The sequence below is a fragment of the Dendroctonus ponderosae genome, unplaced genomic scaffold, assembly GCF_020466585.1.
Source record: "Dendroctonus ponderosae isolate FM_Combo_2020 unplaced genomic scaffold, Dpon_F_20191213v2 Dpon_F_20191213_7, whole genome shotgun sequence".
NCBI lineage: Eukaryota > Metazoa > Arthropoda > Insecta > Coleoptera > Curculionidae > Dendroctonus > Dendroctonus ponderosae.
Window position 1 is genome coordinate 11099126 of NW_026018916.1, and position 9921 is coordinate 11109046.

At 33.3% G+C, this 9921-nt stretch overlaps 1 protein-coding gene across 1 annotated transcript in view; it reads right to left on the bottom strand.

The window, feature by feature from the left end:
- The window catches only part of LOC109543122 (zwei Ig domain protein zig-8), a 113960-nt gene that overhangs the window by 71648 nt on the left and 32391 nt on the right, over positions 1 to 9921 (bottom strand). The window lies entirely within an intron of this gene.

Consider the following 9921-nt stretch of genomic DNA (forward strand, 5'->3'; position numbering starts at 1 on the left):
CCCAAATTAAATTTACACCAAAATTATTAATTAACATTACCTTTATTAATTTAAACAATGAGATTAAGTCAAAGTCACATAACTGACAATTTGCATAGACGAATTATCAGAGCGAATTTTCATATACTGTATTATCCTACTATTGTTACACAATTTATTAACATACTCTTTTTTAGGTTCATTTAGGTTCTTTTAATAACGATAGCAGAAAATAGCTATCGAAACGTCAAGGTAATTTTTCAAATTAATTTCTCTACTAATTGGAATTTTCTCTTACAGCTTGAGCCTAAGTGTGTCGCAGGATACCCTCTAGGTGATAGTTTTTGATTACCTTTTGATAAATCATTCGTTCTTATTGCGAAATAGGAGCACTATTTATCAATCTGTAATAAAAGATGTGAGGAAATTCTGTCTGAGGTCTGATTCAAAAAGTTTTGAGGCGAAATACCCAAAAAGAAGTTTTTTGGGTATTTCGGGTTTTTTGAGAACGGGAAAATTTCTATCACTGCTTGTTTCCTTCAATTGTAACCGTTTCGTCGAACTTATTTATCAATTCCCAGGCCAATTGAACCGATTTTTTAATGTCTATTAAAAACTTTTTTCTTTTTTCCTAAATGTGTCTAGACATTATCAGTGCAGTGCAGAGAATGCCTGAATAAATATGACAAAAGATAGGTTTTGTTTTTACACTAATCAAACAATAAAATATATTAGAAGTGGTTCTCAATAGTCAGACAAAAAAGAAGAATGGCATCCATATTTTTTATATACTTACGGAAAATATGAGGAAACTTGCAGAGTTAATATGAAAATTGCTTCTTAATAGGCTAACAAAGGAACCTCAATTTAATTTATAGGAACGTTACTTAACTGTACTTACAAAACAACTTGAGGACCGAAAATTCAAAACTACCTTCATTTATAGTTGGATGGAGTAAACGGATTAATTCATGTTTGGAAATGATGTAATTGTCCAATCCATAGTTTACATACTATCTCGAAGTAGAGGGTATATCTAGTTGAGCTCAAATTCACCTAACTGAATATAGAATAAAGTAATTGTAATATTAACAAATACTGAAAAGAATTGCGAATCTGCCCGATGCTCTACTTTTAAACAAATGTTTTCAATAAAAATATTGACGTTGGCTCAAAACCGTTTTAGTATTCATTGTATCTTCTTATCGAAACAATCAATCTATGCCTCCAATTGTTTTTCGAGGTGAACATTTATCAAAAGCTCCAGTTTTAATGACTATTGTACGACTAATTTAAAGACTCACATTTTTGTTATTAATTAACAAACCCCTGTTAAAGTCGACGTTGAAATCATTAAAAAGGACTCGTTTCACTTAACTCGTTACATTTTCAATTTTCCAATCTTAGATGCCCCCTAACATGAGAGCGGCAGAAATCTTTATGCTGATTAAGCTGCAAATATTTTCCGGCATCAATTCGGCAAACCTGCTTTTTTATAGCTGATACATCAAAAACGACATATCTATAACTCCATGCTCGACATGTATTCATTTTTCAACACCAGTTGGCCGTATATCTAGCGAGCAGCTTTTTATTATAAATTTATTCAGAGGTCTCCAGATGAAAATGCTCAACTTACTGATGCAAATTCAATGGAATATCATTTGAATGTTGTATGTAGTTTTCATAGATTTAGCTTAGCTTTCGCTTATATAAAAAATGTTTGTTATGTCCTAATCAAGCTTAGCGGACTCACTTTTGGGCAATTTCACTTTTGTCGTTTGATTTAATGATGATTGTTTTGAGCCAAAAAATTGCATGTAAAGCACGCCTCCCTTTAATTCATTGCGCTAAATACTTGAAGAAATAGTTACGAATCTCCCGATTTAAACTTGCTATGACAGTGTTACATAAAATATGCCGTATCTTTTCAATGTAAGTCCTCATATTCAATAAATAATTTCAATGGGAAAGCCGAACGCAGTCACATTTAATTTAATTGCAGTAATTTACATCGCAAAGTCGAAGCATTTTCCTGCTCTCCATGCTCGTTCATTACAATATTTTAACAAAATGAACCACATCGTTCTTCGAAGATAAGAGCCGAAAGATGTGAAACACTCCTAGTAGTGCAATATATGATAATATCGTCAACCGGAAATAAGCATGGACAAAAATACGGTCGACAATATGTTTTGCCACAAAATACCAGGAGTTATTGGAACCGATGAAAATCAATTGACCGAAAAAAACCCTTTACATGGTCAATAAATTTCGTCCTCCGCCTGTTTATCGAAGGGAATATCTATTTCTCAAACAGATGAGACATACAAAATGCCGATAGTGCTTTGGGAGTTGCAAAATTGAGTGGAATCCAGCAGTCCAATGTCTCTCTATATATAGAGAGGGCGACATAATTTTCGTAACGCAGCTTTAATGTCGTTACACGCATAATTTGATTTTTGTCCCTGCTGTCTCCTAAATGAACTTGCCAATCTAATTTTTTTGCCGTAAGGAATTCAGCGCTAATTAAAGCTTTCTCGTTCCACAAACGTAATTGCGCCAGACAAGAACGGGTCCGGCTCTAAAGACTGGATAATTAAGTCCAGAAAGTGATATTGGGGGAGTTGTAGCGAAAACTCATTTTTCATGTATAATATTTTAAGCAGCTTCCGCAATAAAGGTGTGTTACTCGGGATATTACATGAGAACGCAATTATTTCGGACTGTAGCAAGCGATCGCTATAAACGGTAAGTTTTTGTATGGAAGAGGCGATAACAAAAAAAGGTACAAGGGCGCAAAGTCCGATTTGGTCGATAGTATTTTTCGGTTACCAATACGTGTTTTAAGTCATATGTTATTCGTTTATGCTTTAAGGTGAAAACAGTTGAGGTGAGTGCAGGTTCTATATTGAAACGTTTCAACTCAGATATTGAGAAAAAATATATCTATTATCCGACCGCCAAGATAACATTTTGGTGACGTTCATATGCTCATTCAGAAAGCCCATTAATTACGATTTAGCAAATTCCCAATTAGTTCAATTAACATTTGGCCTGGAATGATCGATAGTGGTTAAATGGACAATCGTAGTGAACTGCATATGTATCTAAGTTTCTTCGTTCAATTTGAAATATTCGCCAGTTTTTTAGTTGAAAAGATCAGTTTGTGTTTATTAATTCAACAAAATCCGTGTTCCATAACGAGATAAAAAAACCTTGTATAGATTGTTGAGTAAAATGTAAGTTTTGCAGCTGAAAAGTAAAGGTGTGGTTCTGGAGCCTGGCAAAGATTATGATTTTCGAGTAAAATTATTGGAAGGTTTTGCATGTTAAAGTTAAAATAGTTCTTAATAAATATACTCTAAAAAAATGTGTGCGAAGATAAGTGTAACTAAAGTGGAAATGTAGACAATGTGACAGTAACTGGCAAAAGTACAATTGATTGATGTTCAAGCAATATCTTTCATAGTAAATACAGAGGACTGGAAATACTCTAGATACAAGTCGAATTTCTTCGAACTAATTGTCAGGTTTAACAATAAGTTTCAAATTTGGTTAGACTTTTCAATAAAACTCTAAAACTTTCTTAAGCAATCGCAAGTCCGTTAATATTTTCTGTGAAAATCAATAAATTAGCAGCGCTTGAACCAGATTGATGTCAAATTCCTACAAGTTTTTCTATTGCTGGAAATAATATTTGTTCATAATTGAAAGGGACACATATTCCCACGAAAACCCATTATCTACCAAAAGTCCATGAAGTTTGACTCAAAGGCTTTCAAAAACAATTAAATCTTTCGCTGCCCAATGCTCTGTTATTAGCAATTTCAACTCAAAACCAGAATCACTATAATTTGAATTTAAACCACTAGAAATATAATTATTAAGCACGATTTGAACGTAATGGAGCACCTACACCATCTTACAGCTTAGACAGGCAAAGGCAACAGTGAAACTCGCGCTGGTAGCTTGATTGTGTAGAGGGGACCAATTACCAGGCCGTCTCGAACGCCAGATATTGATGCTCTTGATTTTATTTGGTATCATTTGAAATAAAAAGTTAGCAAAAAACCTGTGTATTCAAGAGCAGTTTGACAACGCATAGTAAACGGAGGTTACCGTTTTAGCTACTGGTCAGACAGAAAAATATGCTTACTTTTTGTACCCATATATTAAATAAATTTCGATAGTTAAAATACATACTTTTTTGTGGCGTGTTTTCTCATTCTTAATCAAGGCGTTCTTCTTAATTCGAGCTTACCCGGTTTGATCTGATCATAGCGGAAATATTGTTTTGCTACAAAACTTTTATGCAAACCAAAAGGCAATTTTTAAATTTGCTCAATCTTTAACACCCTGTAGCATTTGCAGAGTAAACTTTATTTATTCATGCTCTTTAAATAAAAGATATTTGTAAATGTAATAATTTAACTGCAATCTGCAGGTCGAATATTGAATAAATATACGAATAATTCTTTATATTCTGTATCGCCTTCACTAGTTATATCTACTTAATTCACGAATCGGGCTTCTATCCCTCCGAGTCGATTGAGCTTCAAATTCTCAATGTGAAATAAAGCTGTACAGTGGAGCTTGTTTGAGGAGGCCGTTTCTCCACAATACATGATTTTCGTGCCCCAGATTGAAGTCTTTTCTACTCTGAACAGAAGGCTGCATACTCTGTTGGCCATTGACGAATCAGTAATTACGTTCAGCGTTTGAAGCTCGAAGCAGGAAACATTGAAAATATTTGCGCTTTGAACTTCTGTGAATATTCATTTTGTTTATTAAAAAATATTTTGAGATCATCAAGTTTGATGGATGAGAAAAAATGAAAGCGCTTCTCTACTGCTTCAAGCGGGTTGAAACGGCTGGTTCTTTCTTCGGTGACCAATTATTGTTAAATTGGTTGCTGTTGAAGATATGAGAGGAATCAACGAGATTTGAGATCTTACAACTGAGTTATTATTATATTAAGCATAAATTACTTTGCTTGCAAGGCATTTTGTAGCTTAACCATTGTACCTTAAACCATTGTACAACTGTACATAGACTTAAAGTTGAATGATTCTATTCAGTCTTACGGCATATAGGTATCCACAAAAGCTGTGTTAAGCTGTCTGAAAGCAATATCAATAATTAATCATGCTGCATAGTACAGATAAATCGAATTAATTGAGTTGGGTAGAACCGACCTAGATATGGCGAGCCATTATTTGGATTGAAACCACTGCAGCAATCAAGAAAGTTGACTTGTAACTAATTGATTAATGAGAATCGGTCCGTAATTCTGCGCCTGAAATAGCGAAAACTGCCTGAAAAAAGCATAAAGAAAAATTATGTTCACGTGTTTCAGTAGTGACTTTATTTTTGCTTCCAAAACTGGCAGTAGTCGGAAACGAGCTCTGCTCTCATGACAAATATATCTCAAACTAGACAATGCCCTAGAAAGCATACAACTAACCATATTTTTTGATAATGTCAATTTGAATCCGATCGCAGTCGAGATATTCCACATTTCCAAGAGTTTGTTACTCTATTTTTACCGCATACAATCCAGTTTTATCAAATGGTTGGCACACATTCCAGTGCATAAAAGACCAAAGCTTTTCGAGATTTAAAACTTCGCATAGAATTACTGTTAGAATAATGTTTGGGTTGTTTTACAATAGAAAGTTCAATTTTATTATTAATGATCTTAAAAAAGGCGCTAATAACAAAACTAATTAAAGAGCTTTCAGTATGGACCAAACCAAAATCAATAAAAAAGTTAGTAAACGTGTGTTCAAAGATATACGCGTTTTTTCTTATTTAATTCCTATTTTTATTTCGCAAGACGTTGTTTGTTCTTATATAGTTGTCTCATGTATTGTGAGATAAACAATAATTATACCGGGTGTGAATTTGAAAACTGCCCACCCTTAATATCTTTCTTGCAGTTGAAAATATTAAAAATCGGAAAGACCCGTCAATTTTTGGAGGCGGACTTTAAATAAATATTTTTAGCCTCCTTGTTTCAACTCCCTAGGAGAGGTAGATGTCACCCTTAGATTGGCACACCGTTTTAAAGGGCGTTCAATTATCTTTACATTAGTTACTACTTTGATGCTTATTGTTCAGAGGTTTTCGAATAATTCATACCCGGTATACTCTAACGCAGAATTAATCAACAGGAAATTTATGTATTATCGTGCTAATGAAATTATCACCAAATCGTAAAAAATACAATAGTTTGCAAAGGTACAACAAAAGAAACGTTATTTAAAAAAATAAAAGAACCTTCCACATCTGCAAAACTCTTTAGTTCATACGAACGAACCTTATTTAATTTGGATCATAATCTCACCCCATTCATTATTTCCTAAACGTTCTTTAACACCCTTTACAGCGGCATGAATAAAAATAGTCGCATCGATAGATTCTTTTATTTAAAATTGTTATATTTAAATTGCACTCTCGAAACAATAATTTATAACTTTCGAGAAGAAACTGCTAAAATATTAATAAAGTTTCAATTGCTCTCAACACCTAGAGACAGAATCATTATTGATCTAGATCGTGAAGTTTGCAATCGGAATTCCTTCGAATACAGTCGTCTATACTAACAACATAAAATATGAACATCATAACGTTTAATCGGCTTTAAAGGCTCTCTAAAAGGAAACAAAATGTCATAAGCGTCACTTTAAAATGGAGTTAAAGTAGCACGTAACTGGGTTTGCGATTATTTTTACTGTTATGGACAGAGCTTTATTATCATTAGTGCTTTCGTAAGCGAAAAATTGTATTTTGCTTCGCCTAGATGTGCTGGCAAGTATTTAGTTATTTGCGAAATGAAGTGGGTCCGATAATGTTAAGAAACACTATAAAATGTTATTTCTTCAGTTGATCCTTAGAATAGTGCGATGCAATCGTAAATGCGATATTTAACAGGCTCGCCCTAAATAATTCCACAATAAGCGCTTGGTTGGAAATAAAATTTTCTACGTAAACATCGACGATTAAACATCGTACAATAAAGATTACTGACATTAAAAATACTTGGAAACATTCTTTTGCAGTATTTTCTAAAAAGGTCCAAGGTTTCCACCTGTTCATGCATTTTTCCGTACCGCTTCCATTGCAGCAGTGTTTTGTTGTTCTTTCCCTGAAAGTTCGACTAGGTAAAAGGTACAGTATTAATAAATTCCTGGAGCGCAGTTCTTTTGTACAAACTTGTACATTCTGTCCGGATAAATTAAAAGGGTCGCGTTTTCGTTTGGAATTAGGGAATAAAGGTTTATGTTTGTGTACTGGATGTAAAACAGTATCCAAATGAAAAGCTTTCGATTCAATGGGTCATGCAGATATATCAATCATCACGCTGATATTGTGGTGAAAGATGTTGTGAGGAGCATCACCGAATATAAAACTTGATTGAAAAGAAATCAGAGAATTAAAATGAGTTTGGTTCGCAAGAATGGAAGGAATGGAGGAGTCTATTATATGCCTGATGTATTATGAAAATATATGAAGAAAATTTCTGAATATTTTGCGTCAGTATTTTAAAAATTAATTATTATTCACAGTCAAACAACCGACAGGATGTAAAATCAGTGCGGTAAACCTATGGCAAATTCCATTGATATTCTGTTCCATGGAATAAATTGAATACCATGCCTGCCAGCAATTTGATTAGATTGCTGTTTGCCAAGTCGCATTTGCAATTTTGCTAATTTAAGGATGGAAATCTGAGTGGAAGCATTGTTCGAAACAATTCCAAACTGATTTGTCACTTTGATTTGTTCAAGCCGTTTACACTATTGATTGGGCTACATGCGATTTTAATTATCCACGCTTTCAATATGGCTATCAACTTCCAGTTCTCGAACCATTTCATTTCCAACTATTGACTTCTAGTACTGTTTTAATCGCTCGTTTGAAGCGGTTGATACATTTGCAAATAGTCAACAAGGCACCAGAGAAGTGGACGCATTATTGTTTTTTGGTTATTCTTTCAAACTAGCTAAACTTTCAATCATTCTTGAACCGTCTAATTATTCTGGCTGATTTTCTTTGAAGTCTCTCTCTTAGAGAGTCCGGTGCTTTACCTTTTGTGACAAAACTTAAACAGTCAATAGAAAGTTGCAAGTTCAACATAATTTTTTTGGTGAAAATTCAAATTTGTTGGTCAGATATCAAGTTTAGCGACTAGTGGAGTTCAAATTATTAATTTGAAACATCGGTCACACAATTAAACTAATCACTATCCGGCTCCAGAGTTTCCTATGAAAAGTAATAACAAAGTTCGTTTGGTTTATTTCAGTTTATAGTTCCTAGTTCGCGATGGATTGGAATTTATTAAAATCAATATCTTGATTTTTAACTTTTTGTCCAAAACTCTTCCTTTAATTTCTGTACGAATATTTAATTTGAAGTAAATATTAATACTTTGTACTGAGTTGATGGTGCATAGAAATGAAACAAAATTGACTTAAATGAAACCAAGAAAAGGATTGGATGAAGATAGTTGGTCGGAAATAAGAAAAATGCCTAGAAACATTTGTAAAGTTTCAAATGCTCATTCTGGCTGCACTATACACTGTCTTCCAGTTTGCACAGCCGAAATGTTAGAGATCAATGGAGATTCGAGAAAATAAGATTTTTCTCTATAACCTGAAATAGGAAAATGGCTCGTTAAGGAAATACAGAATGTTGAAATTTGGAATTTTTAAAAAATTATTTTAGAGTTAATGGCTGCATGTAACGCAATAGACTTTTATACCAAACGTCGTCAGCCCAATCATTTTTCATAAAATATGCTTTTATGAATTTAGCAATCAATTTCGAAACTATGAGATTTCATTTTTTTTGTGCGACGAAGCCGTTGCAAGAAAAAAATATAATGATGATTTTTAAAAAATTTACAAGAAACATCGAAGACTCAGGGAAATTTAGGTAACAAAATATCTTACTGCAAAATATATTTTTTTAATTTGGTTTACTTTTTACGGTTATTGCACTTTAATTTATTCAAAGTGGTTTAATTGTATTTTCACGCGCTGAGGCTGTGTAGTACAAGACGATTTGAAGAGTACGTTTTATTCCAATTTAAATAAAATATTTAATAAGAAAAAGCAATGGCGAGTCGCATTTTTCTAAAAACACTTGGTTATTTTATTTATTCAAATTTATCCAGCCGTTTGACATCAATTAGTACATTTGTTTCTGAGCAGCAGTTTATTAGACTTGTAACATTTGCATTAAGCTTTGAAGCAGCTTGTAAAATACACATTTTGTTCTATGAAATGCCAGGAGAATTTTAATTATTTACGTAAAAATAATATACGATATGCTCGTATGGACACCACAAAAAACGAAAATATTCGTGTTACATTAAAACGTGCTCTTTCGGTGGACATTGGCGCTAATTAAATTTTATTCAAATATGTGCTTCCCTTAAGCAATAATCAAGAGGTTTATTGTATATGTATCAAACTGAAACACCTTGTTTTCCTGAAGCAAATATTATTCAAATGTAGTTTAACAATCAAACCCATAATATACAGGGTTGCTCATTAGTGCGTCAAAGTGCGATATCTCAGTAAATATGAACTTTACAAGAAAATACGTCCTACGAAAGTTTTTCATGTTTAAAAGGTCCACATTTTAAAATTACTTTCCAATATACGGGGTGTATCATAAACGTGTGGTAGTTACCAACTTTGGTTTTTTAAATGGAACCGCCCCTTTTTTCATTCATTTTCAGATTTGTCGTCAACATTTAAGTTAAGTTTGTGTCAAACGTTTTACCTGAAAAATTTACGATTTCCGAGTTATTCGTAAAAATGTGAAAGTTTTGACAGCTACTGGGTTCCACAGGAATCGATGCTGTACACTACCCGCTGCGAATTTTGGAAAACAGTTTTCAGCGATTCTAACAGAACATCATGATCTACG